Here is a 20,039-nt window from a genome sequence, read left to right on the forward strand (position 1 = left end):
ACTGTTCTCCCAGGAGAGATTTAATGAGATGACGGTGGGCCTAGTTGTCACAGATGAGAACGTGTGCTTGATGAACAAAACATTTAATCTCTATGCAATTTCTGTGTTGTATCGGCAATATAACGTTTGAAGGGTAAAGTAAGTGGGCTGTGGTGCGTCGGATAGAAGCTACTGGGTTCCCAGGAGAGATTTTATGAGTTGACGGTGGGCCCAGTTGTCACAGACGTGAACCTGTGCTTGATGAACAAAATATTTAATCTCGATGCAATTTCTGTGTTGTATCAGCAATATAAGTTGGTGAAGGATAAAGTAAGTTGGCTGCGGTGCGTCGGATAGAAGCTACTGGTCTCCCAGGAGAGATTTAATGATATGACGGTGGGCATAGTTGACACACATGTGAACGTGAGCTTGATGAACAAAATACTTAATCTCGATGCAATTTCTGTGATGTATCGGCAATATAAGTTTGTGAAGGGTAAAGTAAGTGGGCTGCGATGCGTCGGATACAAGCTACTGGGCTCCAAGGAGAGATTTAATGAGATGACAGTGGGCCCAGTTGTCACAGATGTGACGTGTGCATGATGAACAAAATATTTAATCTCGATGTAATTTCTGTGTTGTATCAGCAATATATGGTTGTGAAGGGTAAAGTTAGTGCGCTTCGGTGCGTCGAATACAAGCTACTGGTCTCCCAGGACAGATTTAATGAGATGACGGTGGGCCTAGATGTCACAGATGAGAACGTGTGCTTGACAAACAAAATATTTAATCTCAGTGCAATTTCTGTGTTGTATCAGCAATATATGGTTTGAAGGGTAAAGTAAGTGGGCTGTGGTGCGTCGGATAGAAGCTACTGGGTTCCCAGGAGAGATTTTATGAGTTGACGGTGGGCCCAGATGTCACAGATGTGCACGTGTGCTTGATGAACAAAATATTAAATTTCGATGCAATTTCTGTGTTGTATCGGCAATATAAGGTTGTGAAAGTTAAAGTAAGTGGGCTGCGGTGCGTCTGATACAAGCTACTGGTCTCCCAGGAGAGATTTAATGAGATGTCGGTGGGCCTAGTTGTCACAGATGGGAACGTATGCTTGATGAACAAACTATTTAATCTCGATGCAATTTCTGTGTTGTATCGGCAATATAAGGTTGTGCAGGGTAAAGTAAGTGGGCTGCGGTGCGTCGGATAAACGCTACTGGGCTCCCAGGAGAGATTTAATGAGATGACGGTGGGCCCAGTTGTCACAGATAGGAACGTGTGCTGGATGAACACAATATTTAATCTCGAAGCAATTTCTGTGTTGTATCGGCAATATAAGGTTGTGAAGGGTAAAGTAAGTGGGCTGCGGTGCGTCGGACAGAAGCTACTGCGCTCACAGAGAGATTTAATGAGATGAAGTTGGGCCCAGTTGTCACAGATAGGAACGTGTGTTTGGTGAACAAAATATTTAATCTCGATGCAATTTCTGTGTTGTATCGGCAATATAAGGATGTGAAGGGTAAAGTATGAGGGCTGCGGTGCGTCGGATAGAATCTACTGGTCTCCAAGGAGAGATTTAATGAGATGACGGTGGGCCAAGTTGTCATAGATGTGACGTGTGCATGATGAACAAAATATTTAATCTCGGTGTAATTTCTGTGTTGTATCAGCAATATATGGTTGTGAAGGTTAAAGTTAGTGGGCTGCGGTGCGTCGAATACAAGCTACTTGTCTCCCAGGACAGATTTAATGAGATGACAGTGGGCCTAGTTGTCACAGATGAGAACGTGTGCGTGATGAACAAAACATTTAATCCCGATGCAATTTCTGTGTTGTATCGGCAATATAAGGTTTGAAGGGTAAAGTAAGTGGGCTGTGGTGCGTCGGATAGAAGCTACTGGTCTCCCAGGAGAGATTTAATGAGATGACGGTGGGACAAGTTGTCACAGATGTGAACCTGTGCTTGATCAACCAAATATTTAATCTCGATGCAATTTCTGTGTTGTATCGGCAATATAAGGTTGTGAATGATGAAATAAGTGGGCTGCGGTGCGTCGGATAGAAGCTACTGGTCTCCCAGGAGAGATTTAATGATATGATGGTGGGCATAGTTGTCACACATGTGAACGTGTGCTTGATGAACAGAATATTTAATCTCGATGCGATTTCTGTGCTGTGTCGGCAATATAAGGTTGTGAAGGGTAAAGTAAGTGGGCTGCGATGCGTCTGATACAAGCTACTGGGCTCCCAGGAGAGATTTAATGAGATGAAGGTGGGCCTAGTTGTCACAGATAGGAACGAGTGCTTGATGAACAAAATATTTAATCTCGATGCGATTTCTGTGCTGTGTCGGCAATATAAGGTTGTGAAGGGTAAAGTAAGTGATCTGCGGTGCTTCGGATAGAAGCTACTGGGCTCCCAGGAGAGATTTAATGAGATGACGGTGGGTCCAGTTGTCACAGAGGTGAACGTATGCTTGATGAACAAAATATTTAATCTCGATGCAATTTTAGTGTTGTATCGGCAATATAAGGTTGTGAAGGGTGAAGTAAGTGGGCTGCGGTGCGTCGGATACAAGCTACTGGGCTCCCAGGAGAGATTTAATGAGATGACGGTGGGCCCAGTTGTCACAGATAGGCACGTGTGTTTGATGAACAAAATATTTAATCTCGATGCAATTTCTGTGTTCTATCGGCAATATAAGGTTGTGAAGGGTAGAGTAAGTGGGCTGCGGTGCGTCGGATAAACGCTACTGGGCTCCCAGGAGAGAATTAAAAAGATGACGGTGGGCCCAGTTGTCACAGATAGGAATGTGTGCTGGATGAACAAAATATTTTATCTCGATGCAATTTCTGTGTTGTATCGGCAATATAAGGTTGTGAAGGGTAAAGTAAGTGGGCTGCGGTGCGTCGGATAGAAGCTACAGCGCTCACAGAGAGATTTAATGAGATGAAGTTGGGCCCAGTTGTCACAGATAGGTACGTGTGCTTGATGAACAAAATATTTAATCTCGATGCAATTTCTGTGTTGTATCGGCAATATAAGGTTTGAAGGGTAAAGTAAGTGGGCTGTGGTGCGTCGGATAGAAGCTACTGGTCTCCCAGGAGAGATTTAATGATATGACGGTGGGCATAGTTGTCACACATGTGAACGTGTGCTTAATGAACAAAATATTTAATCTCGATGCAATTTCTGTGTTGTATCGGCAATATAAGGATGTGAAGGGTAAAGTAAGTGGGCTGCGGTGCGTCGGATAGAACCTACTGTTCTCCCAGGAGAGATTTAATGAGATGACGGTGGGCCCAGTTGTCACAGATAGGAACGTGTGCTTGATGAACGAAATATTTAATCTCGATGCAATTTCTGTGTTCTATCGGCAATATAAGGTTGTGTAGGGTAAAGTAAGTGGGCTGTGGTGCGTCGGATACAAGCTACTAGTCTCCCAGGCGAGATTTAATGAGATGACGGTGGGCCTATTTGTCACAGTTGAGAACGTTTGCTTGATGAACAAAATATTTAATCTCGATGCAATTTCTGTGTTGTATCGGCAAAATAAGGTTGTGAAGGGTAAAGTAAGTGGGCTGAAGTGCGTCTGATAGAAGCTACTGCGCTCACACAGAGATTTAATGAGATGAAGTTTGGCCCAGTTGTCACAGATAGGAACGTGTGCTTGATGAACAAAATAATTAATCTCGAAGCAATTTCTGTGTTGTATCGGCAATATAAGGATGTGAAGGGTAAAGTAAGTGGGCTGCGGTGCGTCGGATAGAACCAACTGTTCTCCCAGGAGAGATTTAATGAGATGACGGTGGGCCCAGTTGTCACAGATAGGAACGTGTGCTTGATGAACGAAATATTTAATTTCGAAGCAATATCTGTGTTGAATCGGCAATATAAGTTTGTGAAGGGTAAAGTAAGTGGGCTGCGGTGCGTCTGATACAAGCTACTGGTCTCCCAGGAGAGATTTAATGAGATGTCGGTGGGCCTAGTTGTCACAGATGGGAACGTATGCTTGATGAACAAACTATTTAATCTCGATGCAATTTCTGTGTTGTATCGGCAATATAAGGTTGTGCAGGCTAAAGTAAGTGGGCTGCGGTGCGTCGGATAAACGCTACTGGGCTCCCAGGAGAGATTTAATGAGATGACGGTGGGCCCAGTTGTCACAGATAGGAACGTGTGCTGGATGGACACAATATTTAATCTCGAAGCAATTTCTGTGTTGTATGGGCAATATGAGGTTGTGAAGGGTAAAGTAAGTGGGCTGCGGTGCGTCGGATAGAAGCTACTGCGCTCACAGAGAGATTTAATGAGATGAAGTTGAGCCCAGTTGTCACAGATAGGAACGTGTGCTTGGTGAACAAAATATTTAATCCCGATGCAATTTCTGTGTTGTATCGGCAATATAAGGATGTGAAGGGTAAAGTATGTGGGCTGCGGTGCGTCGGATAGAATCTACTGGTCTCCCAGGAGAGATTTAATGAGATGACGGTGGGCCCAGTTGTCACAGATATTAACGTGTGCTTGATGAACAAAATATTTAATCTCGAAGCAATATCTGTGTTGTATCGGCAATATAAGGTTGTGAAGGGTAAAGTAAGTGGGCTGTGGTGCGTCGGATAGAAGCTACTGGTCTCCCAGGAGAGATTTAATGAGATGACGGTGGGCCCAGTTGTCACAGATGTGAACCTGTGCTTGATGAACAAAATATTTAATCTCGATGCAATTTCTGTGTTGTATCGGCAATATATGGTTGTGAAGGATGAACAAAGTGGGCTGCGGTGCGTCGGATAGAAGCTACTGGTCTCCCAGGAGAGATTTAATGATATGATGGTGGGCATAGTTGTAACACATGTGAACGTGTGCTTGATGAACAAAATATTTAATCTCTATGCGATTTCTGTGCTGTATCGGCAATATAAGGTTGTGAAGGGTAAAGTAAGTGGGCTGCGATGCGTCGGATACAAGCTACTGGGTTCCCAGGAGAGATTTAATGAGATGAAGGTGGGCCTAGTTGTCACAGATAGGAACGAGTGCTTGATGAACAAAATATTTAATCTCGATGCAATTTCTGTGATGTATCGGCAATATAAGGATGTGAAGGGTAAAGTAAATGGGCTGCGGTGCCTCGGATAGAACCTACTGTTCTCCCAGGAGAGATTTAATGAGATGACGGTGGCCCTAGATGTCACAGATGAGAACGTGTGCTTGATGAACAAAATATTTAATCTCAATGCAATTTCTGTGTTGCATCAGTAATATAAGGTTTGAAGGGTAAAGTAAGAGGGCTGCGGTGCGTCGGATAGAAGCTACTGGGCTCCCAGGAGAGATTTAATGAAATGACGGTGGGCCCAGTTGTCACAGATATGAACGTGAGCTTCATGAACAAAATATTTGATCTGGATGCAATTTCTGTGTTGTATCGGCAATATAAGGTTCTGAAGGGTAACGTAAGTGGACTGCGGTGCGTAGGATAGAACCTACTGGCCTCCCAGGAGAGATTTAATGAAATGACGGAGGGCCCAGTTGTCACAGATGTGAATGTGTGCTTGATGAACAAAATATTTAATCTCGATGCAATTTCTGTGTTGTATCGGCAATATAAGGTGGTGAAGGGTAAAGTAAGTGGGCTGCAGTGCGTCGGATAGAAGCTACTGGGCTCCCAGGAGAGATTTAATGAGGTGACGGTGGGTCTATTTGCCACAGATAAGAACGTGTGCTTGATGAACAAAATATTGAATCTCGATGGAATTTCTGTGTTGTATCGGCAATATAAGGTTTGAAGGGTAAAGTAAGTGATCTGCGGTGCGTCGGATAGAAGCTACTGGGCTCCCAGGAGAGATTTAATGAGATGACGGTGGGTCCAGTTGTCACAGAGGTGAACGTATGCTTGATGAACAAAATATTTAATCTCGATGCAATTTCAGTGTTGTATCGGCAATATAAGGTTGTGAAGGGTGAACTAAATGGGCTGCGGTGCGTCGGATACAAGCTACTGGTCTCCCAGGAGAGATTTAATGAGATGACGGTGGGCCCAGTTGTCACAGATAGGTACGTGTGCTTGATGAACAAAATATCTAATCTCGATGCAATTTCTTTGTTCTATCGGCAATATAAGGTTGTGAAGGGTAGAGTAAGTGGGCTGGGGTGCGTCGGATAAACGCTACTGGGCTCCCAGGAGAGATTAAATGAGATGACGGTGGGCCCAGTTGTCACAGATAGGAATGTGTGCTGGATGAACAAAATATTTTATCTCGATGCAATTTCTGTGTTGTATCGGCAATATAAGGTTGTGAAGGGTAAAGTAAGTGGGCTGCAGTGCGTCGGATAGAAGCTACAGCGCTCACAGAGAGATTTAATGAGATGAAGTTGGGCCCAGTTGTCACAGATAGGAACGTGTGCTTGATGAACAAAATATTTAATCTCGATGCAATTTCTGTGTTGAATCGGCAATATAAGGATGTGAAGGGTAAAGTAAGTGGGTTGCGGTGCGTCGGATAGAACCTACTGGTCTCACAGTAGAGATTTAATGAGATAACGGTGGGCCCGGTTGTCACAGATTTGAACGTGTGCTTGATGAACAAAATATTTAATCTCAAAGCAATATCTGTGTTGTATCGGCAATATAAGGTTGTGAAGGGTAAAGTAAGTGGGCAGAGGTGCGTCGGATACAAGTTACTGGTCCTCCAGGAGAGATTTAATGAGATGACGGTGGGCCTAGTTGTCACAGATGAGAACGTGTGCTTGATGAACAAAACATTTAATCTCGATGCAATATCTGTGTTGTATCGGCAATATAAGGTTTGAAGGGTAAAGTAAGTGGGCTGTGGTGCGTCGGATAGAAGCTACTGGGCTCCCAGGAGAGATTTAATGAGATGACGGTGGGCCCAGTTGTCACAGATGTGACGTGTGCATGATGAACAAAATATTAAATTTCGATGCAACTTCTGTGTTGTATCGGCAATATAAGGTTGTGAAAGTTAAAGTAAGTGGGCTGCGGTGCGTCGGATAGAAGCTACTGGTGTCCCAGGAGAGATTTAATGATATAACGGTGGGCATAATTGACACACATGTGAACGTGTGCTTGATGAACAAAATACTTGATCTCGATGCAATTTCTGTGTTTTATTGGGAATATAAGGTTGTGAAGGGCAAAGTAAGTGGGCTGCGATCCGTCGGATAAAAGCTACTGGGCTCCAAGGAGAGATTTAATGAGATGAAGGTCAGTCCAGTTGACACAGATGTGAACGAGTGCTTGATGTACCAAATATTTAATCTCGATGCAATTTCTGTGTTGTATCGGCAATATAAGGATGTGAAGGGAAAAGTAAGTGGGCTGCTGCTCGTCGGATACAAGGTACTGGGCTCCCAGGAGATATTTAATGAGATGACGGTGGGCCCAGGTGTCACAGAATTGAACGTGTGATTGATGAAAAAATATTTAATTTGGATGCAATTTCTGTGTTGTATCGGCAATATAAGGTTCTGAAGGGTAACGTAAGTGGGCTGCGGTGCGTAGGATAGAACCTACTGGTCTCCCAGGAGAGATTTAATGACATGACGGAGGGCCCAGTTGTCACAGATGTGAATGTGTGCTTGATGAACAAAATATTTAATCTCGATGCAATTTCTGTGTTGTATCGGCAATATAAGGTTGTGTAGGGTAAAGTAAGTGGGCTGCGGTGCGTCGGATACAAGCTACTGGTCTCCCAGGAGAGATTTAATGAGGTGACGGTGGGCCTATTTGCCACAGATGAGAACGTGTGCTTGATGGACAAAATATTTAATCTCGATGCAATTTCTGTGTTGTATCGGCAATATAATGTTGTCAAGGGTAAAGTAAGTGGGCTGCGGTTCGACGGATACAAGCTACTGGGCTCCCAGGAGAGATTTAATAAGATGAAGGTGGGCCCAGTTGTCACAGATGTGATCGAGTGCTTGATGAACAAAATATTTAATCTTGATGCTATTTCTGTGTTCTATCGGCTATATAAGGTTGTGAAGGGTAAAGTAATTGGGCTGCGGTGCATCGGATAGAACCTACTGGTCTCCCAGGAGAGATTTAATGAGATGACGGTGGCCCAGTTGTCACAGATGTGAACGTGTGCTTGATGAACAAAATATTTAATCTCGATGCAATTTCCGCGTTGTATCGGCGATATAAGGTTGTGAAGGGTAAAGTAAGTAGGCTGCGGTGCCTTGATTACTAGCTACTGGTCTCCCAGGAGAGATTTAATGAGATGACGGTGGGCCTAGTTGTCACAGATGAGAACGTGTGCTTGATGAACAATATATCCAATCTCGATGCAATTTCTGTGTTGTATCGGCAATATAAGAATTGAGGGGTAAAGTAAGTGGGCTGCGGTGCTTCGGATAGAAGGTACTGGGCTCCCAGGAGAGATTTAACGAGATGTAGGTGGGACCTGTTGCCACAGATGTTAACGAGTGCTTGATCAACAAAATATTTAATCTCGATGCAATTTCTGTGTGGTATCGGCAATATAACGATGTGAAGGGAAAAGTAAGTGGGCTGTGGTGCGTCGGATAGAAGCTACTGGTCTCCCAGGAGAGATTTAATGATATGACGGTGGAAATAGTTGACACACATGTGAACGTGTGCTTGATGAACAAAATACTTAATCTCGATGCAATTTCTGTGTTATGTTGGCAATATAAGGTTGTGAAGGGCAAAGTAAGTGGGCTGCGATGCGTCAGATACAAGCTACTTGGCTCCAAGGAGAGATTTAATGAGATGAAGGTCAGTCCAGTTGTCACAGATGTGAACGAGTGCTTGATGTACCAAATATTTAATCTCGATGCAATTTCTGTGTTGTATCGGCAATATAAGGTTCTGAAGGGTAAAGTAAGTGGGCTGAGGTGCGTCGGAGAGAACCTACTGGTCTCCCAGGAGAGATTTAATGAGATAACGGTGGGCCCAGTTGTCACAGATGTGAACGTGTGCTTGATGAACAAAATATTTAATCTCGATGAAATTTCGGTGTTGTATCGGCAATATAAGGTTCTGAAGGGTAACGTAAGTGGGCTGCGGTGCGTCTGAGAGAACCTACTGGTCTCCCAGAAGAGATTTAATGAGATAACGGTGGGCCCAGTTGTCACAGATGTGAACGTGTGCTTGATGAACAAAATAGTTAATCTCGAAGCAATTTCTGTGTTGTATCGGCAATATAAGGTTGTGAAGGGTAAAGTAAGTGGGCTGCGATGCGTCGGATACAAGCTACGGGACTCCAAGGAGAGATTTAATGAGATGAAGGTGGGCCCAGTTGTCACAGATGTGAACGAGTGCTTGATGGACAAAATATTTAATCTCGATGCAATTTCTGTGTTGTATCGGCAATATAAGGTTGTGAAGGGTAAAGTAAGTGGGCTGCGGTGCGACGGATACAAGCTACTGGGCTCCCAGTAGAGATTTAACGAGATGAAGGTGGGCCCAGTTGTCACAGATGTGATAGAGTGCTTGATGTACAAAATATTTAATCTCGATGCAATTTCTGTGTTGTATCGGCAATATAAGAATGGAGGGGTAAAGTAAGTGGGCTACGGTGCTTCGGATAGAAGCTACTGGGCTCCCAGGAGAGATTTAATGAGATGACGGTGGGCCCAGTTGTCACAGATGTGAACGTGTGCATGATGAACAAAATATTTAATCTCGATGTAATTTCTGTGTTGTATCGGAAATATAAAGTTGTGAAGGGTAAAGTAGGCGGGCTGCGGTGCGTCGGATACATGCTACTGGTCTCCCAGGAGAGATTTAATGAGACGACGGTGGGCCTCGTTGTCACAGATGAGAACGTGTGCTTGATGAACAAAACATTTAATCTCGATGCAATTTCTGTGTTGTATCGGCAATATAAGGTTTCAAGGGTAAAGTATGTGGGCTGTGGTGCGTAGGATAGAAGGTACTGGGCTCCCAGGAGAGATTTAATGAGATGACGGTGGGCCCAGTTGTCACAGATGCGATCGAGTGCTTGATGAACAAGATATTTAATCTCGATGCAATTTCTGTGTTGTATCGGCAATATAAGGATGTGCAGGGAAAAGTAAGTGGGCTGCGGTGCGTCGGATAAAAGCTACTGGGCTCCCAGGAGAGATTTAATGAGATGACGGTGGGCCCAGTTGTCACAGATGTGACGTTTGCATGATGAACAAAATATTTAATCTTGATGCAATTTCTGTGTTGTATCGGCAATATAAGGTTTGAAGGCTAAAGTAAGTGGGCTGCGGTGCGTCGGATAGAAGCTACTGGGCTCCGAGGAGAGATTTAATGAGATTACGGTGGGCCCACATGTCACAGATGTTAGCGTGTGCTTGATAAACAAATTATTTATTCTCGATGCAATTTCTGTGTTGTATCGGCAATATAAGGTTGTGAAGGGTAAAGTAAATTGGCTGCGGTGCGTCGGATACAAGCTACTGGTCTCCCAGGATAGATTTAATGAGATGACGGTGGGCCTAGTTGTCACAGATGAGAAGGTGTGCTTGATGAACAAAATATTTAATCTCGATGCAATTTCTGTGTTGTATCAGCAATATAAGGTTTGAAGTGTGAAGTAAGTGGGCTGCGGTGCGTCGGATACAAGCTACTGGTCTCCCAGGTGAGATTTAAAGAGATGACGGTCACCCTAGTTGTCAGAGATGAGAACGTGTGCTTGATGAACAAAATATTTAATTTCGATGCAAATTCTGTGTTGTATCGGCAATATAAGGTTTGAAGGGTAAAGTAAGTGGGCTGCGGTGCGTCGGATACAAGCTACAGGGCTCCCAGGAGAGATTTAATGAGATGAAGGTGGGCCCAGTTGTGACAGATGTGAGCGAGTGCTTGATGAACAAAATATATAATCTCAATGCAATTTCTGTGTTTCTATCGGCAATATAAGGTTGTGAAGGGCAAAGTAAGTGGGCTGCGGTGCGTCGGATAAAAGCTACTGATCTCCCAGGAGAGATTTAATGAGATGACGGTGGGCCCAGTTGTCACAGATGTGACGTGTGCATGATGAACAAAATATTTAATCACGATGCAATATCTGTGTTGTTCCGGCAATATAAGGTTGTGAAGGGTAAAGTAAGTGGGCTGCGGTGCGTCGGATACAAGCTACTGGGCTCCCAGGTGAGTTTTAATGAGATGACGATGGGTCCTGTTGTCACAGATAGACACGTGTGCTTGATGAACAAAATATTTAATCTCGATGCAATTTCTGTGTTGTATCGGCAATATAAGGGTCTGAAGGGTAACGTAAGTGGGCTGCAGTGCGTCAGAGAGAACCTACTGGTCTCCCAGGAGAGATTTAATGAGATGACGGGGGGCCCAAATGTCACAGATGTGAACGTGTGCTTGATGAACAAAATATTTAATCTCGATGCAATTTCTGTGTTGTATCGGCAATATAAGGTTGTGAAGGGTAAAGTAAGTGGGCTGCGATGCGTCGGATACAAGCTACGGGGCTCCAAGGAGAGATTTAATGAGATGAAGGTGGGCCCAGTTGTCACAGATGTGAACGAGTGCTTGACGGACAAAATATTAAATCTCGAAGCAATTTCTGTGTTGTATCGGCAATATAAGGTTGTGAAGGGTAAAGTAAGTGGGCTGCGGTGCGACGGATACAAGCTACTGGGCTCCCAGGAGAGATTTAATGAGATGAAGGTGGGCCCAGTTGTCACAGATGTGATCGAGTGCTTGATGAACAAAATATTTAATCTCGATGCAATTTCTGTGTTGTATCGGCAATATAAGGTTGTGAAGGGAAAAGTAAGTGGGCTGCGGTGCGTCGGATACAAGGTACTGGGCTCCCAGGAGATATTTAATGAGATGACGGTGGGCCCAGTTGTCACAGAATTGAACGTGTGCTTGATGAACCAAAAATTTAATCTGGATGCAATTTCTGTGTTGTATCGGCAATATAAGGTTCTGAAGGGTAACGTAAGTGGGCTGCGGTGCGTAGGATAGAACCTACTGGTCTCCCAGGAGAGATTTAATGAAATGACAGAGGGCCCAGTTGTCACAGATGTGAATGTGTGCTTGATGAACAAAATATTTAATCTCGATGCAATTTCTGTGTTGTATCGGCAATATAAGGTTGTGAAGGGTAAAGTAAGTGGGCTGCGGTGCGTCGGATACAAGCTACTGGGCTCCCAGGAGAGATTTAATAAGGTGACGGTGGGCCTATTTGCCACATATGAGAACGTGTGCTTGATGAACAAAATATTGAATTCGATGGAATTTCTGTGTTGTATCGGCAATATAAGGTTTGAAGGGTAAATTAAGTGATCTGCGGTGCGTCGGATAGAAGCTACTGGGCTCCCAGGAGAGATTTAATGAGATGACGGTGGTTCCAGTTGTCACAGAGGTGAACGTATGCTTGATGAACAAAATATTTAATCTCGATGCAATTTCAGTGTTGTATCGGCAATATAAGGATGTGAAGGGTAAAGTAAGTGGGCTGCGGTGCGTCGGATACAAGCTACTGGGCTCCCAGGAGAGATTTAATGAGATGACGGTGGGCCCAGTTGTCACATATAGGAACGTGTGCTTGATGAACAAAATATTTTATCTCGATGCAATTTGTGTGCTCTATCGGCAATATAAGGTTGTGAAGGGTAAAGTAAGTGGGCTGCGGTGCATCGGATAGAACCTACTGGTCTCCCAGGAGAGATTTAATGAGATGACGGTGGGCCCAGTTATCACAGATGTGAACGTGTGCTTGATGAACAAAATATTTAATTCTCGATGCAATTTCCGCGTTGTATCGGCAATATAAGAATCTGAAGGGTAAAGTAAGCGGGCTGCGGTGCGTCGGATAGAAGCTACTGGGCTCCCAGGAGAGATTTAATGAGATGACGGGGCGCCCAGTTGTCACAGATGTGACGTTTGCATGATGATCAAAATAGTTAATCTCGACGCAATTTCTCTGTTGTATCGGCAATATAAGGTTTGAAGGCTAAAGTAAGTGGGCTGCGGTGCGTCGGATAGAAGCTACTGGGCTCCGAGGAGAGATTTAATGAGATTACGGTGGGCCCAGATGTCACAGATGTTAACGTGTGCTTGATAAACAAATTATTTATTCTCGATGCAATTTCTGTGTTGTATCGGCAATATAAGGTTGTGAAGGGTAAAGTAAGTTGGCTGCGGTGCGTCGGATACAAGCTACTGGTCTCCCAGGATAGATTTAATGAGATGACGGTGGGCCTAGTTGTCACAGATGAGAAGGTGTGCTTGATGAACAAAATATTTAATCTCGATGCAATTTCTGTGTTGTATCGGCAATATAAGGTTTGAAGGGTGAAGTAAGTGGGCTGCGGTGCGTCGGATACAAGCTACTGGTCTCCCAGGTGAGATTTAATGAGATGACAGTGGGCCCAGTTGTCACAGATGTGACGTGTGCATGATGAACAAAATATTTAAACTCGATGCAATTTCTGTGTTGTATCGGCAATATAAGGTTTGAAGGGTAAAGTAAGTGGGCTGCGGTGCGTCGGATACAAGCTACAGGGCTCCTAGGAGAGATTTAATGAGATGAAGGTGGGCCCAGTTGTCACAGATGTGAACGAGTGCTTGATGAACAAAATATATAATCTCGAAGCAATTTCTGTGTTTCTATCGGCAAAATAAGGTTGTGAAGGGCAAAGTAAGTGGGCTGCGGTGCGTCGGATAAAAGCTACTGGGCTCCCAGGAGAGATTTAATGAGATGACAGTGGGCCCAGTTGTCACAGATGTGACGTGTGCATGATGAACAAAATATTTAATCACGATGCAATATCTGTGTTGTTCCGGCAATATAAGGTTGTGAAGGGTAAAGTAAGTGGGCTGCGGTGCGTCGGATTCAAGCTACTGGTCTCCCAGGAGAGATTTAATGTGATGACGGTGGGCCTAGTTGTCACAGATGAGAACGTGTTCTTGATGAACAAATTATTTAATCTCGATGCAATTTCTGTGTTGTATCGGCAAAATAAGGTTGTGAAGGGTAAAGTAAGTGGGCTGCGGTGCCTCGGATACAAGCTACTGGTCTCCCAGGAGAGATTTAATGAGATGACGGTGGGCCTAGTTGTCACAGATGTGAACGTGTGCTTGATGAACAAAATATTTAATCTCAATGCAATTTCCGCGTTGTATCGGCAATATAAGGTTGTGAAGGGTAAAGTAAGTGGGCTGCGGTGCCTCGGATACAAGCTACTGGTCCCCCAGGAGAGATTTAATGAGATGACGGTGGGCCTAGTTGTCACAGATGAGAACGTGTGCTTGATGAACAAAATATTTAATTTCGATGCAATTTCTGTGTTGTATCGGCAATACAAGGTTGTGAAGGGTAAAGTAAGTGGGCTGCGGTTCGTCAGATACAAGCTACTGGTCTCTCAGGAGAGATTTAATGAGATGACGGTGGGCCCAGTTGTCATAGAGGTGAACGTATGCTTGATGAACAAAATATTTAATCTCGATGCAATTTCAGTGTTGTATCAGCAATATAATGTTGTGAAGGGCAAAGTAAGTGGGCTGCGGTGCGTCGGATACAAGCTACTGGGCTCGCAGGAGAGATTTAATGAGATGACGGTGGGCCCAGTTGTCACAGATAGGAACGTGTGCTGGATGAACCAAATATTTTGTCTCGATGCAATTTCTGTGTTCTATCGGCAATATAAGGTTGTGAAGGGTAAAGTAAGTGGGCTGCGGTGCGTCGGATACAAGCTACTGGGCTCCCAGGAGAGATTTAATGAGATGACGGTGGGCCTAGTTGTCACAGGTGTGAACCAGTGCTTGATGAACAAAATATGTAAACTCGATGCAATATCTGTGTTGTATCGGCAATATAAGGTTTGAAGGTTAAAGTAAGTGGGCTGCGGTGCGTCGGATAGAAGTTACTGGGCTCCCAGGAGAGATTTAATGAGATGAAGGTGGGACCAGTTGCCACAGATTTCAACGAGTGCTTGATGAACAAAATATTTAATCTCGATGCAATTTCTGTGTGGTATCGGCAAAATAAGGTTGTGAAGGGTAAAGTAAGTGGGCTGCGGTGCCTCGGATACAAGCTACTGGTCTCCCAGGAGAGATTTAATGAGATGACGGTGGGCCTAGTTGTCACAGATGTGAACGTGTGCTTTATGAACAAAATATTTAATCTCAATGCAATTTCCGCGTTGTATCGGCAATATAAGGTTGTGAAGGGTAAAGTAAGTGGGCTGCGGTGCCTCGGATACAAGCTACTGGTCCCCCAGGAGAGATTTAATGAGATGACGGTGGGCCTAGTTGTCACAGATGAGAACGTGTGCTTGATGAACAAAATATTTAATTTCGATGCAATTTCTGTGTTGTATCGGCAATACAAGGTTGTGAAGGGTAAAGTAAGTGGGCTGCGGTTCGTCAGATACAAGCTACTGGTCTCTCAGGAGAGATTTAATGAGATGACGGTGGGCCCAGTTGTCATAGAGGTGAACGTATGCTTGATGAACAAAATATTTAATCTCGATGCAATTTCAGTGTTGTATCAGCAATATAATGTTGTGAAGGGCAAAGTAAGTGGGCTGCGGTGCGTCGGATACAAGCTACTGGGCTCGCAGGAGAGATTTAATGAGATGACGGTGGGCCCAGTTGTCACAGATAGGAACGTGTGCTGGATGAACCAAATATTTAGTCTCGATGCAATTTCTGTGTTCTATCGGCAATATAAGGTTGTGAAGGGTAAAGTAAGTGGGCTGCGGTGCGTCGGATACAAGCTACTGGGCTCCCAGGAGAGATTTAATGAGATGACGGTGGGCCTAGTTGTCACAGATGAGAACGTGTGCTTGATGAACAAAATATTCAATCTCGATGCAATTTCTGTGTTGTATCGGCAATATAAGGTTGTTAAGGATAATGTAAGTGGGCTGCGGTTCGTCGGATAGAAGCTACTGGTCTCCCAGGAGAGATTTAATGATATGACGGTGGGCATAGTTGTCACACATGTGAACGTGTGCTTGATCAACAAAATATTTAATCTCGATGCAATATCTGTGTTGTATCGGCAATATAAGGATGTGAAGGGAAAAGTAAGTGGGCTGCGGTGAGTCGGATAAAAGCTACTGGGCTCCCAGGAGAGATGTAATGTGATGACGGTGGTCCCAGTTGTCACAGATGTGTGCATGATGAACAAAATATTTAATCACGATGCAATACCTGTGTTGTGCCGGCAATATAAGGTTGTGAGGTGTAAAGTAGGTGGGCTGCGGTGCGTCGGTTACAAGCTACAGGGCTCCCAGGAGAGATTTAATGAGATGAAGGTGGGCACAGTTGTCACAGATGTGAACGAGTGCTTGATGAACAAAATATTTAATCTCGATGCAATGTCTGTGTTGTATCGGCAATATAAGGATGTGAAGGGAAAAGTAAGTGGGCTGCGGTGCGTCGGATACAAGCTACTGGGCTCCCAGATGAGATTTAATGAGATGACGGTGGGCCCAGTTGTCACAGATAGGAACGTGTGCTTGATAAACAAAATATTTAATCTCGATGCAATTTCTGTGCTGTATCGGCAATATAAAGTTGTGAAGGGTAAAGTAAATGGGCTGCGGTGCGTCGGATACAGGCTACTGTGCTCCCAGGAGAGATTTAATGAGATGACGGTGGGCCCAGTTGACACAGATGTGCACGTGTGCTTGATGAACAAAATATTTAATCTCGACGTAATTTCTGTGTGTATCGGCAATATAAGGTTGTGAAGGGTAAAGTTAGTGGGCTGCGGTGCGTCAGATAGAAGCCACTCGTCTCCGAGGAGAGATTTAGTGAGATGACAGTGGGCCCAGTTGTTACAGATGTGAACGTGTGCTTGATGAACAAAATATTTAATGCGATGCAATTTCTGTGTTGTGTCGGCAATATAAGGTAGTGAAGGGTAAATTAAGTGGGCTGCGGTGCGTCGGATACCAGCTACTGGGCTCCCAGGAGAGATTTAATGAGATCAAGGTGGGCCCAGTTGTGACAGATGTGAACTAGTGCTTGATGAACAAAATATTTAATTTCAATGCAATTTCTGTATTGTATCGGCAATATAAGGATGTGAAGGGAAAAGTAAGTGGGCTGCGGTGCGTCGGATACAAGCTACAGTGCTCCCAGGTGAGATTTAATGAGATAACGGTGGGCCCAGTTGTCACAAATAGGCACGTGTGCTTGATGAACAAAATATTTAATCTCGATGCAATTTCTGTGTTGTATCGGCAATATAAGGTTATGAAGGAAAAAGTAAGTGGGCTTCGGTGCGTCCGATAGAAGCTACTGGTCTCCAAGGAGACATTTAATGAAATGACGGTGGGCCTAATTGACACAAATGAGAACGGGTGCTGGATGAACAAAATATTTAATCTCGATGCAATTTCTGTGTTGTATGGGCAATATAAGGTTTGAAGGGTAAAGTAAGTGGGCTGCGGTGCGTCGGATAGAAGCTACTGGGCTCCCAGGAGAGATTTAATGAGATGATGCTGGACCCAGTTGTCACAGATATGATCGTGTGCTTGATGAACAAAATATTTAATCTCGATGCAATATCTGTGTCGCATCGGCAATATAAGGTTGTTAAGGATAAAGTAAGTGGGCTGCGGTGTGTCGGATAGAAGCTACTGGTCTCCCAGGAGAGATTTAATGATAATACGGTGGGAATAGTTGTCACACATGTGAACGTGTGCTTGATGAACAAAATATTTAATCTCGATGCAATTTCTGTGTTGTATCGGCAATATTAGGTTGTGAAGGGTAAAGTAAGTGGGCTTCGGTGCGTCGGATAGAAGCTACTGGTCTCCCAGGAGAGATTTAATGAGATGACGGTGGGCCTAGTTGTCACACATGCGAACGTGTGCTTGATGAACAACATATTTAATCTCGAAGCAATATCTGTGTTCTATCGGCAGTATAAGGTTTGAAGGGTACAGTAAGTGGGCTGCGGTGCTTCGGATAGAAGCTACTGGGCTCCCAGGAGAGATTTAATGAGATGACGGTGGGACCAGTTGTCACAGATGTGAACGAGAGCTTGGTGAACAAAATATTTAATCTCGATGCAATTTCTGTGTTGTATCGGCAATATAAGGATGTGAAGGGAAAAGTAAGTGGGCTGCGGTGCGTCGGATACAAACTACTGGGCTCGCAGTAGAGACTTACTGAGATGACGGTGGGCCCAGTTGTCACAGATAGGAACGTGTGCTTGATGAACAAAATATTTAATCTCGATGCAATTCCTGTGTTGTATCGGCAATATAAGGTTGTGAAGGGTAAAGGATGTGGGCTGCGGTGCGTCAGATACAAGCTACTGGGTTCCCAGGAGAGATTTAATGAGATGACGGTGGGCCTCATTGTCACAGATGAGAACGTGTGCTTGTTGAACAAATTATTCAATCTTGATGCAATTTAGGGGTTGTATCGGCAAATTAAGGTTTGAAGGGTAAAGTAAGTGGGCTGCGGTGCGTCGGATAGAAGCTACTGGGCTCCCAGGAGAGATATAATGAGATGATGCTGGGCCCAGTTGTCACAGATGTGAACGTGTGCTTGATGAACAAATTATTTTATCTCGATGCAATTTCTGTGTTGTATCGGCAATATAAGGTTGTGAAGGGTTAAGTAAGTGGGCTGCGGTGCGTCGGATACAGGCTACTGGTCTCCCAGGAGAGATGTAATGAGTTGACGGTGACCTTAGTTGTCACAGACGAGAACGTGTGCTTGATGAGCAAAATATTCAATCTCGATGCAATTTCTGTGTTGTATCGGCAATATAAGGTTGTGAAGGGTAAAGTAAGTGGGTTGCGGTGCGTCGGATACAAGCTACTGGGCTCCCAGGAGAGATTTAATGGGATGAAGGTGGGCCAGTTGTCACACATAGGAACGTGTGCTTGATGAACAAAATATTTAATCTCGATGAAATTTCTGTGTTGTATCGGCAACATAATGTTTGAAGGGTCAAGTAAGTGGGCTGCGGTGCGTCGGATACAAGCTACTGGGCTCCCAGGAGAGATTTAAAGAGATGACGGTGGGCCCAGTTGTAACAGAAAGGAACGTGTGCTTGATGAACAAAATATTTAATCTAGATGCAATTTCTGTGTTGTATTGGAATATATAAGGTTGTGAAGGGTAATGTAAGTGGGCTGCGGTGCGTCGGATAGAAGCTACTGGTCTCCCAGGAGAAATTTAATGAGATAACGGTTGGACCAGATGTCACAGATGTGAACGTGTGCTTGATGAACAAAAAATTTAATCTCTATGCAATTTCTGTGTTGTATCGGCAATATAAGGTTGTGAAGGGTAAAGTAAGTGGGCTGCGGTGCGTCGGATACAAGCTAGTGGTCTCCCAGGAGAGATTTAATGAGATGACGGTGGGCCTAGTTGTCACAGATGAGAACGTGTGCTTGATGAACAAAATATTTAATCTCGATGCAATTTCTGGGTTGTATCGGCAATATAAGGTTTGAAGGGTAAAGTAAGTGGGCTGCTTTGCGTCGGATAGAAGCTACTGGGCTCCCAAGAGAGATATAATGAGAAAACGGTGGGCCCATTTGTCACAGATGTGAACGTGAGCTTGATGAACAAAATAATTTAACTCGATGCAATTTCTGTGTTGTATCGGCAGTATAAGGTTGTGAAGGTTAAAGTAAGTGGGCTGTGGTGCGTCGGATCGAAGCTACTGGTCTCCCAGGAGAGATTCAATGAGATGTCGGTGGGCCTAGTTGTCACAGATGAGAACGAGTGCTTGATGAACAAAATATTAAATCTCGATGCAATTTCTGTGTTTTATCGGCAATATAGGGTGTCAAGGGTAAAGTAAGTGGGCTGCGGAGCATCGGATAGAAGCTACTGGGCTCCCAGGGGAGATTAATGAGATGACGGTGGGCCCAGCTGTCACGAGTGCATGATGAACTAAATATTCAATCCCGATGCAATTTCTGAGTGGTGTCGGCAATATAAGGATGTGAAGGGAAAAGTAAGTGGGCTGCGGTGCGTCGGATACAAGCTAATGGGCTCCCAGGTGAGATTTAATGAGATGACGGTGGGCTCAGTTGTCACAGATGTGAACGAGAGCTTGATGAACAAAATATTTAAT

This window comes from Schistocerca nitens, chromosome 8 (assembly GCF_023898315.1).
Source record: "Schistocerca nitens isolate TAMUIC-IGC-003100 chromosome 8, iqSchNite1.1, whole genome shotgun sequence".
Taxonomy (NCBI): Eukaryota; Metazoa; Arthropoda; class Insecta; order Orthoptera; family Acrididae; genus Schistocerca; species Schistocerca nitens.